The 14,066-nt window shown below is 41.6% G+C and overlaps 1 protein-coding gene across 2 annotated transcripts in view; it reads right to left on the bottom strand.

The window, feature by feature from the left end:
* Window positions 1–14,066, bottom strand: part of LOC128660913 (ras-related protein Rab-10) — a 207,349-nt gene that overhangs the window by 29,970 nt on the left and 163,313 nt on the right. The window lies entirely within an intron of this gene.

A 14,066-nucleotide genomic window follows, 5' to 3' on the forward strand; every position in this document is an offset into this window, starting at 1 on the left:
ACCATTTCACCGCCAAATGCGAGCAAATAAAAAAAAAAGTGACATTTTTCACAATTTTAGGTTTCTCACTTAAATTATTTACAAACAGCTTGTGCAATTATGGCACAAATGGTTGTAAATGCTTCTCTGGGATCTCCTTTGTTCAGAAATAGCAGACATATATGGCTTTGGCGTTGCTTTTTGGCAATTAGGAGGCCGCTAAATGCTGCTGCGCACCACGCTTGTATTAAGCCCAGCAGTGAAGGGGTTAATTAGGTAGCTTGTAGAGAGCTTGCAGGGTTAATTTTAGCTTTAGTGTAGAGATTAGCCTCCCACCTGACACATCCCACCCCCTGATCCCTCCCAGACAGCTCTCTTCCCTCCCCCACCCCACAATTGTCCCCGCCATCTTAAGTACTGGCAGAAAGTCTGCCAGTACTTAAATAAAAGGTGTTTTTTTTTTGTTTTTTGTTTTTTTTTAATTATTCAGCTGTGATGGACCCCTGCCTTAACCCCCAACCTCCCTGATCCCCCCCAAACACCTCTCTAACCCTCCCCACCTACCTAATTGCCACCATCTTGGGTACTGGCAATTGTCTGCCAGTACCCAATTTTCCCGAAAAAATAAAGTGTTTTTGTTTTATTTTTAAATGTTTTTTTTTTATTTTTTCTGTAGTGTAGCTGCCCCCCCCCCCCAGATCCAGATCCTGATCCTATTATTATTAAAAAAATGTTAAAAGTGTAAGCAAGGATAGAGGCGCCTATGGTGCAGGTAAATGGTGGTACAATGAGTGCTAATAGCCCACTCTAACACAATGTACTCACATTTATTGAAGACACTCACTTGTGCCTATAGAGGCAGGCTGGATTTTAGCAGCAATCCAGCTGGCTGTAACCGGGTGGAAAGGCTGGTTCGTGGGTGTCAGAGTGCAGGAACTCTATAGTAGCATAGCAAGGTGGTACCAAAATAACACTGAGAGTGGATGTGTAATCATATAAAAAAAGTTATTCCACTCATCACAGTGTTAAAAACAGCTGGTACATCAGGAATACATGCGACGCGTTTCTCAGTTACAACTGATGAAACAGTTGTAACTGAGAAACGCGTCGCATGTATTCCTGATGTACCAGCTGTTTTTAACACTGTGATGAGTGGAATAACTTTTTTTATATGTTTTAAATAAATCCATTTTTTATTACACATCCACTCTCAGTGTTATTTTGGTACCACCTTGCTATGCTACTATAGAGTTCCTGCACTCTGACACCCACGAACCAGCCTTTCCACCCGGTTACAGCCAGCTGGATTGCTGCTAAAATCCAGCCTGCCTCTATAGGCACAAGTGAGTGTCTTCAATAAATGTGAGTACATTGTGTTAGAGTGGGCTATTAGCACTCATTGTACCACCATTTACCTGCACCATAGGCGCCTCTATCCTTGCTTACACTTTTAGATCTTCTTCCATCGGATGCTGATAGTGAGCTGCCACCTTTTGCTGCCTTTCACAGCCAGCTGGATTGCTGTTAAAACCCAGCCTGCGTCTACCGGCACAACTGAGTGCCTCCTCCTATTGTGAGTACCTAGTGTTCACATAAGTTTGATATTTTGAAATACCTTTTGATCTGCACCATTGGCGCCTCTTTCTTGTTACTTTATCTTAAAAAAATGTTAGTTTGCTGCCCCCCTCCCTCTTACCAAAATTCATTGGTGGCAGTGCCAGTGATTGCTGCGCGCGTGCGCGCGCACACACACACACGCACGCGCGCGCGTGCACGCAGCCCCCGCACGCTCCCGGCATCCGGCGTGCACAATGCACTTGAAGGAACCGGATGCCGGGTAGCGATGGGCCGCCCACCCTCCTCCCTGTAAGCTCCCACCCACCAACGAACGGCCCCATCGCTACCGGTGCAGAGAGGGCCACAGAGTGGCTCTCTCTGCATCGGATGCTTTTTAAAGGGTATTGCAGGATGCCTCAATATCGAGGCATCACTGCAATACCCTGAGAGCTGCTGGAAGCGATTGCGATCGCTTCCAGCACTCTCTTAGACAACTAACGTACCAGGTACGTCCATTGTCACTAACTGCAAGTTTTTGCAGGACGTACCTGGTACGTCAGTTGTCATTAAGGGGTTAACCCCTTAATGACCACATCACTTTTCCATTTTCTGTCCATTTGGGACCAAGGCTATTTTTACATTTTTGCGGTGTTTGTGTTTAGCTGTAATTTTCCTCTTGCTCATTTACTGTACCCACACATATTATATACCGTTTTTCTCGCCATTAAATGCACTTTCTAAAGATACCATTATTTTCATCATATCTTATAATTTACTATAAAAAAATTATAAAATATGAGGAAAAATGGAAAAAAAACACACTTTTTCTAACTTTGACCCCCAAAATCTGTTACATATCTACAACCACCAAAAAACACCCATGCTAAATAGTTTCTAAATTTTGTCCTGAGTTTAGAAATACCCAATGTTTACATGTTCTTTGCTTTTTTTGCAAGTTATAGGGCCATAAATACAGGTAGCACTTTGCTATTTTCAAACCATTTTTTTTTCAAAATTAGCGCTAGTTACGTTAGAACACTAATATCTTTCAGGAATCCCTGAATATGACTTGATATGTATATACATTTTTTTAGTAGACATCTCAAAGTATTGATCTAGGTCAATTTTGGTATATTTCATACCACCATTTCACCGCCAAATGCGATCAAATACAAAAAAATCGTTCACTTTTTCACCAATTTTTTCACAAACTTTCAGTTTCTCACTGAAATTATTTACAAACAGCTTGTGCAATTATGGCATACATGGTTGTAAATTCTTCACTGGGATCCCCTTTGTTCAGAAATAGCAGACATATATGGCTTTGGCATTGCTTTTTGGTAATTAGAAGGCCGCTAAATGCCACTGCGCACCACACGTGTATTATGCCCAGCAGTTAAGGGGTTAATTATGGAGCTTTTAGGGAGCTTGTAGGGTTAATTTTAGCTTTAGTATAGTGTAGTAGGCAACCCCAAGTATTGATCTAGGCCCATTTTGGTATATTTCATGCCACCATTTCACCGCCAAATGCGATCAAATTAAAAAAAACGTAAAATATTTCACAATTTTAGGTTTCTCACTGAAATCATTTACAAACAGCTTGTGCAATTATGGCACAAATGGTTGTAAATGCTTCTCTGGGATCCCCTTTGTTCAGAAATAGCAGACATATATGACTTTGGAGTTGCTTTCTGGTAATTAGAAGGCCGCTAAATGCTGCTGCGTCTCACACGTGTATTATGGCTAGCAGTGAAGGGGTTAATTAGGGAGTTTGTAGGGAGCTTGCAGGGTTAATTTTAGCTTTAGTGTAGAGATCAGCCTCCCACCTGAAACATCCCACCCCCTGATCCCTCCCAAACAGCTCCCTTCCCTCCCCCACCCCACAATTGTCCCCGCCATCTTAAGTACTGGCAGAAAGTCTGCCAGTACTAAAATAAAAGGGTTTTTAAAAATAATAAACATTTTTTTTGCATATTTACATATGCTACTGTGTAGGATCCCCCCCCTTAGCCCCAACCTCCCTGATCCCCCCCGAAACCGTTCTCTAACCCTCCCCTCTGCCTTATTGGGGGCCATCTTGGGTACTGGCAGCTGTCTGCCAGTACCCAGTTTGTAAAAAAATATGTTTTTTTTTATTTTTTGCTCGCTTTTTCTGTAGTGTAGCTTCCCCCTCCCCACAGACCAACCCCCACCACCTAACTGATTGCTTTATTATACGCTATGTTTTTTTTTTATACTATTTTTTCATTTTCCTACACTATTTTTTCTGTGTGTAGCGGTTCCCACCCGCTCCCTCCCCGTGCACGCGCCCGCCCCCACCCTCCCGTGCATGCGCGCCTGTGCGCGCCCCCAGCCACCCCCCGCCCACGATCCCGCCCCCCTTCACACAACCAGGGCCATCGATGGCCGCCACCCGCCTCCCGGTCCGGCTCCCACCCACCAACGCAGTAAGCCACCGATCTCCGGTGCAGAGAGGGCCACAGAGTGGCTCTCTCTGCACCGGATGGCTTACAAAGGTTATTGCAGGATGCCTCCATATCGAGGCATCACTGCAATAACCGGAAAGCATCTGGAAGCGAGTAGGATCGCTTCCAGCTGCTTTCCACACTGAGGACGTGCAGGGTACGTTCTCAGGCATTAACTGCCTTTTTTCTGAGGACGTACCCTGCACGTCCTCAGTCGTTAAGGGGTTAAGTATCTCACAAGCACCGTACAAGTTGCAACATTACATCGAAGCCTGTATATAAAGGCGAATTGCTACATTCTGATACTATTAGAAGTTATATGATCAAAGAGTGTTTAACGCAAGTTGGAATATATTGTATTTGGACTGTGTTGGATGCACTAGGATTAATTTTTAAAGCTGAAGTGGTTTTTAAAGGTGGCTTGCAGCAATATAAGCTGAAGTGGTATTTACTTATATAGAGAGGCTGAGAAGACGTCCTCCCCTCCTTAAGACTTTTAAAGATTTTTAAAAATATTTTTTTTAAATGTTTTATTATTTCAGATCATTGCAATCATTTTAATATAAGCATTCTCAGACAATATATCTACTCTTGTTTACATAATAAATTGCATTATATCAAATATATCCAATCTCAAGTATTACATTTATTACTTTAACTTTATTTTTTCATCTTAGTTGTTCCACATCCCTAGCTACTCTGTATTTAATACAGACTAAGCGCTGTTTATTTCCTTCTACCTATGTTTAATTTTAGAGTAACTGTGAGACTATTCTTGTAAACAGCACATAGGGTTGTAATTGAGGCGCTTCTTATTTTTTCTGTTTTGAAAGCTAAATCTAGAAGGTTCATGCCGCCTCTTATCTGAATGTATTTTGACATTTCTTTCACAACTAGAGGGCATAATTTCATATGTGTCATAAAGATAACATTGTGCTCACGCCCGTGGAGTTACCTAAGAGTCAGCACTGATTGGCTAAAATACAAGGCTATCAAAAGAACTGAAATAAGGGAGCAGTCTGCAGAGGCTTAGATACAAGGCAATCACAGAGGTTAAATGTTTTCCTTGTATGGAGGTAAAAAGTTTATTAATATAACTTTATTGGTTATGCAAAATTGGGGAATGGGTAATAAAGGCATTATATATCTTTTTTAACAATAAAAATTCTGGTGTAGACTGTCCCTTTAAAGAGAATGAAAAGCTACATAAATCAATAGTATGGGTCCGATTTATCACTGCCCATATTGAGGGAAATGTAACTGGAGTTAAGAAGTCTTAAGACCGCTTCTCCTTAACTTGTACGCCACCTCTGAGGCGGCGTACAGCAATCAGCCTGATCAAATTCACCAGAACTGCTTGTGCAATGATAAATACCGACAGCGTATGCTGTCGTCATTTTTCGATGTCTGGCGGACATGGTCCGCTACAGTGGATCATGTCCGCCAAACAGGGCCGGCGCTTGTGAAAGGCAACACAGGCATCCGCCTAAGGGCGCCTCCCGCAGGTGGGCGCTGACTCTAAGAGCGGGAGGTTAATCTGCCTTGTGAGTGAAAATATACTGTGCGGTAATGCTGCAGTGGCTGCCTGTAGTGCACTGTGCACACAGCATTAAGCTGAGCCTGAAGCAACTTGTTCCAATGCTGTGCTGTGGGGCTTGCGCTAAACCTGCCAATCTGTGTGCCTCAGTGACGTGTGGAATCACTCACTGCTGTTATCTAACTGAGGCACACAGGGAGCCTTCAGTAACTTATGTTACTTATAGAGTATGAAGATAATATAAAGAAATGTTAGTGGTTGCAGGGAGCCTTCAGGAAGACTGTGTAGTGGGGCAAAACCAGAAAGAAAAAAGACTGAGAACAAAACTGAAAATGACCAGAAGAGGTGATCCATTTAATGTACTTTCTATATGTTTGGCATCACAACATAACGCTCTCGGTTAAAGTCACATTCTGAAATAAGGTTAGTAATGTGGTTCATTCTGGAACAGGAGAGACAACTGGCAGAAAGTGGATTCACTTGTCTGCAGACAGTAGCAGCCAAAGTGTGCAACATGGAAGAATTCAATCACTTTGTTAAACGCTGTTAAACACCGTCTGTATCTGTCTTGTGGATATATAGGTGTTGGAAGTCAGGGAAATTCATTTGAGAGACAAGAGAGAGCAGCAGTATGCCAGTATCCTAGAGCTGCAGTATCGAAGTGAAGACAGTCTCACTTAGTCAGTCACAGACTGTACCGACCTGCAGCCGTGCGTTGGCCCCTGAGGCTGTGTCACTCACACAACACTGTCATGTGTGTCATGCGCACAGCCCCAGGCCACACGGCTACCACTTCTGGCCATTTGCCTGTGCCCCCACTCTCTACCCTCCTATTCCAGAATGAACCACATTACTAACCTTAACAATATCTACTACACCGATTTCAGAATGTGACTTTAACCTAGAGCGTTATGTTGTGATGCCAATTGTCAAACATATAGAAAGTATATTAAATGGATCATCTCTTCTGGTCATTTTCAGTTTTGCTCTCAGTCCTTTTTCTTTCTGGTTTTGCCCCACTGCACAGTCTTCCTGATGGCTCCCTGCAACCAGTAACATTTCTTTATATTATCTTCATACTCTATAAGTAACATAAGTTACTGATGGCTCCCTGCAACCAGTAACATTTCTTTATATTATCTTCATACTCTATAAGTAACATAAGTTACTGAAGGCTCCCTGCAACCAGTAACATTTCTTTATATTATCTTCATACTCTATGACTAACATAATAAAATATAAGAATACAGCCATCTCTTTCTCTTACTTTGGATAAATAAGATGCATAGAAAGGCATCTGGGAGGGTGGTAATGAGGTAATATACCCTCTGCGTTAGCTGCAGCACTGTGGAGTTGTAAGGTGTCCCATATCCCTGGAATTAACTGTATATATATAGTATATAAATATATAAACTAAGTAAAGAAAATATGAGAGAGTAGATCTATAAATGCTGTCTAAGTCCAAAACTGGTGCTGTGCTACCCTTACATCTTGGTAACATCTTGGTAGAGAGTAACGGCTTTTCAGTGAGCAGCGCTGAGGGGAGACCTGGTTTCTTCCCAGTATAGCCGGACACAGAGTCATCTCATCTATCATCTATCAGCTATAACACAAGTAAATGCAAGTGGTGGAAAGCGTGTGTGTTTTTTGTGGTACTTCTTGAAACAGACGGCATTTGCTGCAGAGCTTTGGGAGAAGCCTGGTTCTTTTTCTCATCAGCCGTTTGCCGAGCCTACATACACACCCCTTTGCGAACAAGCCACGGATTGGATTTCGGTGACAACTGGGAAACTCCTCTCTTGTGACGTCAGACGCCAACACACAGGCTTCATGTGAGCGGTGCACCCGCTAAGAGGTTACCAAAACATAAAAGCTAAGTTTGCCTGTTTTACAAGGATATTATTTCCTACACCTTGTCACACATGGAACTTGTGTATACGTATTTCATTATACGGACTATTCTTGCTTTAATCTGATAAGTGTATGCATCGTTTGATTAATAGGCTGTGCATTGTATATCTTTAAGCCTGTATATGCTCTCATCTTGCTTTGCTTTTTAATGAAGTATACCCTTCTATCTTATGTTTCACAGTGTGATATTTGCACGCTTGACTAGCTGTGTATACAATAATATATATGCATATAATATATACCCTGTGATGTTAGCTACTAGAGATAGAAATTAGCATACGTATGCTTAGGCAGTTAACTCTTCATTTCTATTTTACCTTGATTTGTTCTTTTTTAAACTTAAGTTACTTTTGCCTGGCCTGGCCAAATTTAGTAACTCACTATATGTGTTTGGGAAAATAAATTGGAATATATTTTAAATACAGTCGTTCTGTGTGCTCTTTGAATCCCTTGCTTTTTTCAAATTACTAACATATAGTTTGAAAATTTCTCTTTCTAAAATTTATTATTCATATATAAATATATATGTATAGTGTATTTATATATACAGTATATATATATATATATATATATATATATATATATATATATATATATATATATAGTGTCCCATATCCCTGTAATTACAGTACCAGTAACAGGGTATCAGGATATCCTAATATACAGTGTATATATATATATATATATATATATATATATATATATATACATACATACATACACACAACACGCATTACTACCCTCTACTTTTTAATGGAATAAAGTGAACTATATTTTATTATTATCATCTGGCTTCGTTGGACTTTTCTCTCTTTTTTATTACATTAACAGTGGACTTTGGGGTATCCACTCCTTTATTGCGAAGCTGATGATTAGCCTGTGTACTGGGCTTCTCATATATATCCTCAAGTTACATCACTGCCATCCCTACTCACTGTGAGTTTACTTTGAGGACTTGCATTTAATCCCATCGGGGATCTCTGGAGGATCTCTGTTCTTCTCCATTGTCAGAGGAGCAGCGGCTGTTAATCCGGCGGCACCTGGTTGCCTTCCTTGCCGACTGCGAGGACCATACAGCGGATGCTACAGCCCTGCAGTGTAAGCCGATACTGGATCCCTACGGATTGGTCGGCACACCGTCACATGGTTTGCTACGTCACATTGCAGAGGAGGAACGAGATTTCATTAGCGATTGACTGTTTCAGAGACCAGGTGACACGGAACTACGGAGCTATACCACGGAGCCACAATACAGCCGATGAAGAAGTTCCATGCTGACAAGGAGTGGAGCCATTATTCAAGAATAGAGTGAGTCTAATACTCCGGCTATATTTAGAAAAGTGTCTTAAGCCATATTTATTCTTTGTTTTGCTCTATACTCCGTGTCCTTTGGAGTCTCTGCTGTTATCTTCATGGCCCTTTAAGCTCTTTAAACACATTTTATCATTCATATTGTGCGGATATCAACCATTTAGAGAACCACCAAGGATTGCAAGTACTTTTTTGCCACTGTGACACCTAGGTAATTTATTATGTATTGAACTTTGGGCATTAGAGACCTCCTGATTATGGTATCTATTCTATACCTATGGACTATTATCTAGTGTCTATATTAAGGACTGGTCTCTATACACACTATTTTTTCTCTGATAGCTTGTTCTTTTTGAATGTATCTTAAACAGGCTCAGAGAGATTTTTTACTTCTAGTGTGTTCCCTGCCCACATACCCAAATTAACTTACCTGGGACTACTAAGGATATTAACTTTGTGGATGGACTTTTCACACTACTAACCTACTTCTCTTTTTTTATATATATATATGTACACACTCGTGGCTGACCCTACATTTTTGATTGGGGGGCGCAAAATTTATCCTCGCCTATGTGGCCAAAAATCCTAGCACCGGCCCTGCCGCCAAACATTGATAAATCGGCCCCTATATCTCTAGCATAAAACATAATAAGACATAAACTTAATCATACACAGTCCATAGAGTAAAACAAGTCTTATACTTAAACTTAAAGGGCCACTAAACCCAAAATCTTTCTTTCATGATTCAGATAGAGAATAGAAATTTAAACAACATTAGAATTTACTTCCATTATTTATTTTGCTTCATTTTTTAAATATCCTTAGTTGAAGAAAAAGCAATGCACATGGTGAGCCAATCACACAAGGCTTCTATGTGCAGCAACCAATCAGCAGCTAGTGAGCATATCTAGATATGCTTTTCATCAAAGAATATCAAGAGAATAAAACAAATTAGATAATATAAGTAAATTAGAAAGATGTTTAAAATTGCATTCTCTTTCTAAATCATAAAAGAAAAAATGTGAGTGGCATGTCCCTTTAAGAGCTAAAACTGCAGTTTCCAGCTGGGGCCACCGTACCCAATCACTTTTGGACTGCTAAGTTACGCACTTGTTTGCACAGAAGGTGTATGAGCTGCCAGAAAACAGGCAACAGTGTTAACTTCTTAACGAAGAAACTTCGTCCTCTGTGGACACCAGGATACACACAGTGTACATAACAACGGCAGCCTGTTTGTACTTCTGGGACTTACGCTGTTAAGCGAACAGCTGTCATGAGCAGGGTATCTGCCAGAAGACCACAGAATGATTACTTGCATTTATCTCTGGAGAGTGTCTCCTCCACTACAGTGGAGATTCATAGCTTTGTGCCCAAACATTTTTACATTTTTTTTTTAACTGCAATTTTAGCTCTGGACTTTACGTATATTACTTTTTTACTCTATGGACTGTGTATGATTAAGTTTCTGTCTTATTGTGTTTTATGCTAGAGATATACTATTGATTTATGTATTCCAGTATTTATATTAAACTATATTATACTTTATGATCGCTTGTCTCTAAGTGGGGTTATACAGTGGCGTCCCTAGGGGGCTGCAGACCACACTTGGGTGACACCACGGTCACCACCAAAACATTAGACCCTCATCAATGTTTCCTCTAACAAGCGCGGCAGTGCGGCCGCACACTGCGCAGTGATTTGGTAGGCTCCGCGCATGTGTTAATTAAGGCTGCGCATCTTGGAGCCCACAGTGCGCCAAAAGCTTCAGCAGACTAGCAGAGCTCAGTTTTGTAAGAGCGGGGGACCGTGTGATGATTGCAGCAGCGGTAGATGGGGATGCGGCATAACTGTCTGTACTCTGTAAAGCCCTGTAACACCACTTCAGAGGTTCAGTAAGTAGAAACCAGTCTGCACTTATCAATTCTTTTGCCAGGGCAGGGCACAGTACAGTACACTAGACTAGTATTGGTGTAAGTTTGAGTACTAGCTCAGTGTTCCCGCCCCCTCCCCCTGCCCGTTGTGAATTTGTGGGACTGGTAATATGTCAGTAGTATGATATGTTTATTGCTTTATGTCAGTCAAGGTCCCTGAATTCTCTCTCTTCAATTTGAGTGGTTTCTTAACTTTGAATCCAGATATATTCAGGTGCTATAAATGTATGAAACAATAGCCTGGTTTAGGTTTAGCATCTAAGAGAAGGCTGTGTGGCTGTGCATGTGTGTGGCTGTGCATGTGTGTGGCTGTGCATGTGTGTGGCTGTGTATGTGTGTGGCTGTGTGTGTGTGGCTGTGTATGTGTGTGGCTGTGTGTGTGTGTGGCTGTGTGTGTGTGTGGCTGTGTGTGTGTGGCTGTGTGAGTGTAGCTGTGTGACTGTGGCTGTGTGACTGTGGCTGTGTGAGTGTGGCTGTGTGAGTGTGGCTGTGTGAGTGTGTGTGTGGCTGTGTGTGTATGTGACTGTGTGTGTTTGAGAATGTGAGGTTGTGAGAGTGTTTGAGAATGTGAGGTTGTGAGAGTGTTTGAGAATGTGAGGGTGTGAGAGTGTTTGAGAATGTGAGGGTGTGTGAGAGTGTTTGAGAATGTGAGGGTGGGAGAGTGTTTGAGAATGTGAGGGTGTCTGAGAGTGTTTGAGAATGTGAGGGTGTGAGAGTGCTTGAGAATTTGAGGGTGTGAGAGTGCTTGAGAATGTGAGGGTGTGAGAGTGCTTGAGAATGTGAGGGTGTGAGAGTGCTTGAGAATGTGAGTGTGCTTGAGAATAAGAGGGAGAGGGTGTATGTGAATATCTATGAGTGGGTTTGTGTATGTGTGTTATGTTTTCAAGTGCGCGCACATTTTGGTCACTTGGGAACATTGATATATATATATATATATATATATATATTTTTTTTTTTTTATTACTATGGGGGGGTGACACCATGAGTTACCGCACCGGGTGACACCAAGCCTAGTGACGCCACTGGGGTTATACATATTTTATCCTCTGATTGATTCCTTTAGATACTGCTTTTTAGTGTTTTCCTTGTATGGAATGGTTTCTAGGTAAAAGCCTCTTCTGTCTAAAGAGTACATGGCAGAGTGGCTTAGGTTTGCAAAGTTACATCTGAACAAACCGCAAGACTTCTGGAACAATGTACTTTGGACAGACAAGCCCAAAGTGGAGATGTTTGTCCATAATGCAAAGCACCCCGTTTGGCAAAAACCAAACACAGCATATCAGCACAAACACCTCATACCAGCTATCAAGCACAGTGGAAGAGGGGTGATGATTTGGACTTGTTTTGCAGTCACAGGACCTGGGCACCTTGCAGTCAATGAGTCGACCATAAACTCCTCTGTATACCAAAGTATTCTAGAGTCAAATGTGAGGCCATCTGTCCGACAGCTAAAGCTTGGCCAAAATTGAGTCATGCAACAGGACAATGATCCCAAGCACACCAGCAAATCTACAACAGAATGACTGAAAAAGAAAAGATTTAAGGTGTTGCAATGGCCCAAAGTCCAGACCTCAACCCGATTGAAATGCTGTGGCAGAACCTTAAGAGAGCTGCGCATAAACAAATGCACGCAAACCTCAATGAAGTGAAGCAATGTTTTAACCCCTTAATGACCGGACCATTTTTCAATTTTCTTACCCTTAATGACAATGGCTATTTTTACATTTCTGCTGTGTTTGTGTTTAGCTGTAATTTTCCTCTTACTCATTTACTGTACCCACACATATTATATACCGTTTTTCTCGCCATTAAATGGAATTTCTAAAGATACCATTATTTTCATCATGTCTTATAATTTACTACAAAAAAAATAATAAAATATGAGGAAAAAATGGAAAAAAACACACTTTTTCTAACTTTGACCCCCAAAATCTGTTACACATCTACAATCACCAAAAAACACCCATGCTAAATAGTTTCTAAATTTTGTCCTGAGTTTAGAAATACCCAATGTTTACATGTTCTTTGCTTTTTTTGCAAGTTATAGGGCCATAAATACAAGTAGCACTTCGCTATTTCCAAACCACTTTTTTTCAAAATTAGCGCTAGTTACATTGGAACCCTGATATCTGTCAGGAATACCTGAATATCCCTTGACATGTATATATTTTTTGTTAGAAGACAACCCAAAGTATTGATCTAGGCACATTTTGGTATATTTTATGCCACCATTTCACCGCCAAATGCGAGCAAATAAAAAAAAAACTTTACATTTTTCACAATTTTAGGTTTCTCACTGAAAATATTTACAAACAGCTTGTGCTATTATGGCACAAATTGTTGTAAAAGCTTCTTTGGGATCCCCTTTGTTCAGAAATAGCAGACTTATATGGCTTTGGCACTGATTTTTGGTAATTAGAAGGCCGCTAAATGCTGCTGCGCACCACACGTAAATTATGCCCAGCAGTGAAGGGGTTAATTAGGTAGGTTGTAGGGAGCTTGCAGGGTTAATTTTAGCTTTAGGGTAGAGATCAGCCTCCCACCTGACACATCCCACCCCCTGATCCCTCCCAAACAGCTCTCTTCCCTCCCCCACCCCACAAATGTCCCCGCCATCTTAAGTACTGGCAGAAAGTCTGCCAGTACTAAATAAAAGGAGTTTTTTTTTTTTTTTTATAAAAAAAATAAAATATTTAAGCTGTGATGGACTCCTGCCTTAGCCCCAACCTCCATGATCCCCCCCCCCCCCAGCTCTCTAACCCTCTCCCCTATCTAATTGCGGCCATCTTGGGTACTGGCAGCTGTCTGCCAGTACCCAATTTGCCCCAAAAACAAGTGTTTTTTGTTATTTTGCTTTTTTTTATTTTTTTCTGTAGTGTAGCAGCCCCCCACAATACCCCTATCCCCCTCCCCCTCCCAGATCCTTTTATATTATTTTTAAAAAATATATTTCCCCCCCCCCCCCCTCTTCCCTCCTCATTGGTGTCAGTGTATCAGTGCCAGCTAATGCACGCGCGCCCCCGCACGCTCCCGGCCACCCGCCTCCCTGTTACGCTCCCACCCACCAACGAACCGGCACCATCGCTACCGGTGCAGAGAGGGCCACAGAGTGGCTCTCTCTGCATCGGAGTCTTCTAAATGGTATTGCAGGATGCCTCCATATGGAGGCATCACTGCAATACCCTGAGAGCTGCTGGAAGCGATTGCGATAGCTTCCAGCACTCTCTTAGACAACTGACGTACCAGGTACGTCCATTGTCATTAACTGTTAGTTAATGCATGACGTACCTGGTACGTCAGCTGTCACTAAAGGGTTAAAGAAGAATGGGTAAGTATTCCTCCACAGCGATATGAGAGACTTATAAAGTCATACAG

The sequence above is a fragment of the Bombina bombina genome, chromosome 5 (assembly GCF_027579735.1).
Source record: "Bombina bombina isolate aBomBom1 chromosome 5, aBomBom1.pri, whole genome shotgun sequence".
Taxonomy (NCBI): Eukaryota; Metazoa; Chordata; class Amphibia; order Anura; family Bombinatoridae; genus Bombina; species Bombina bombina.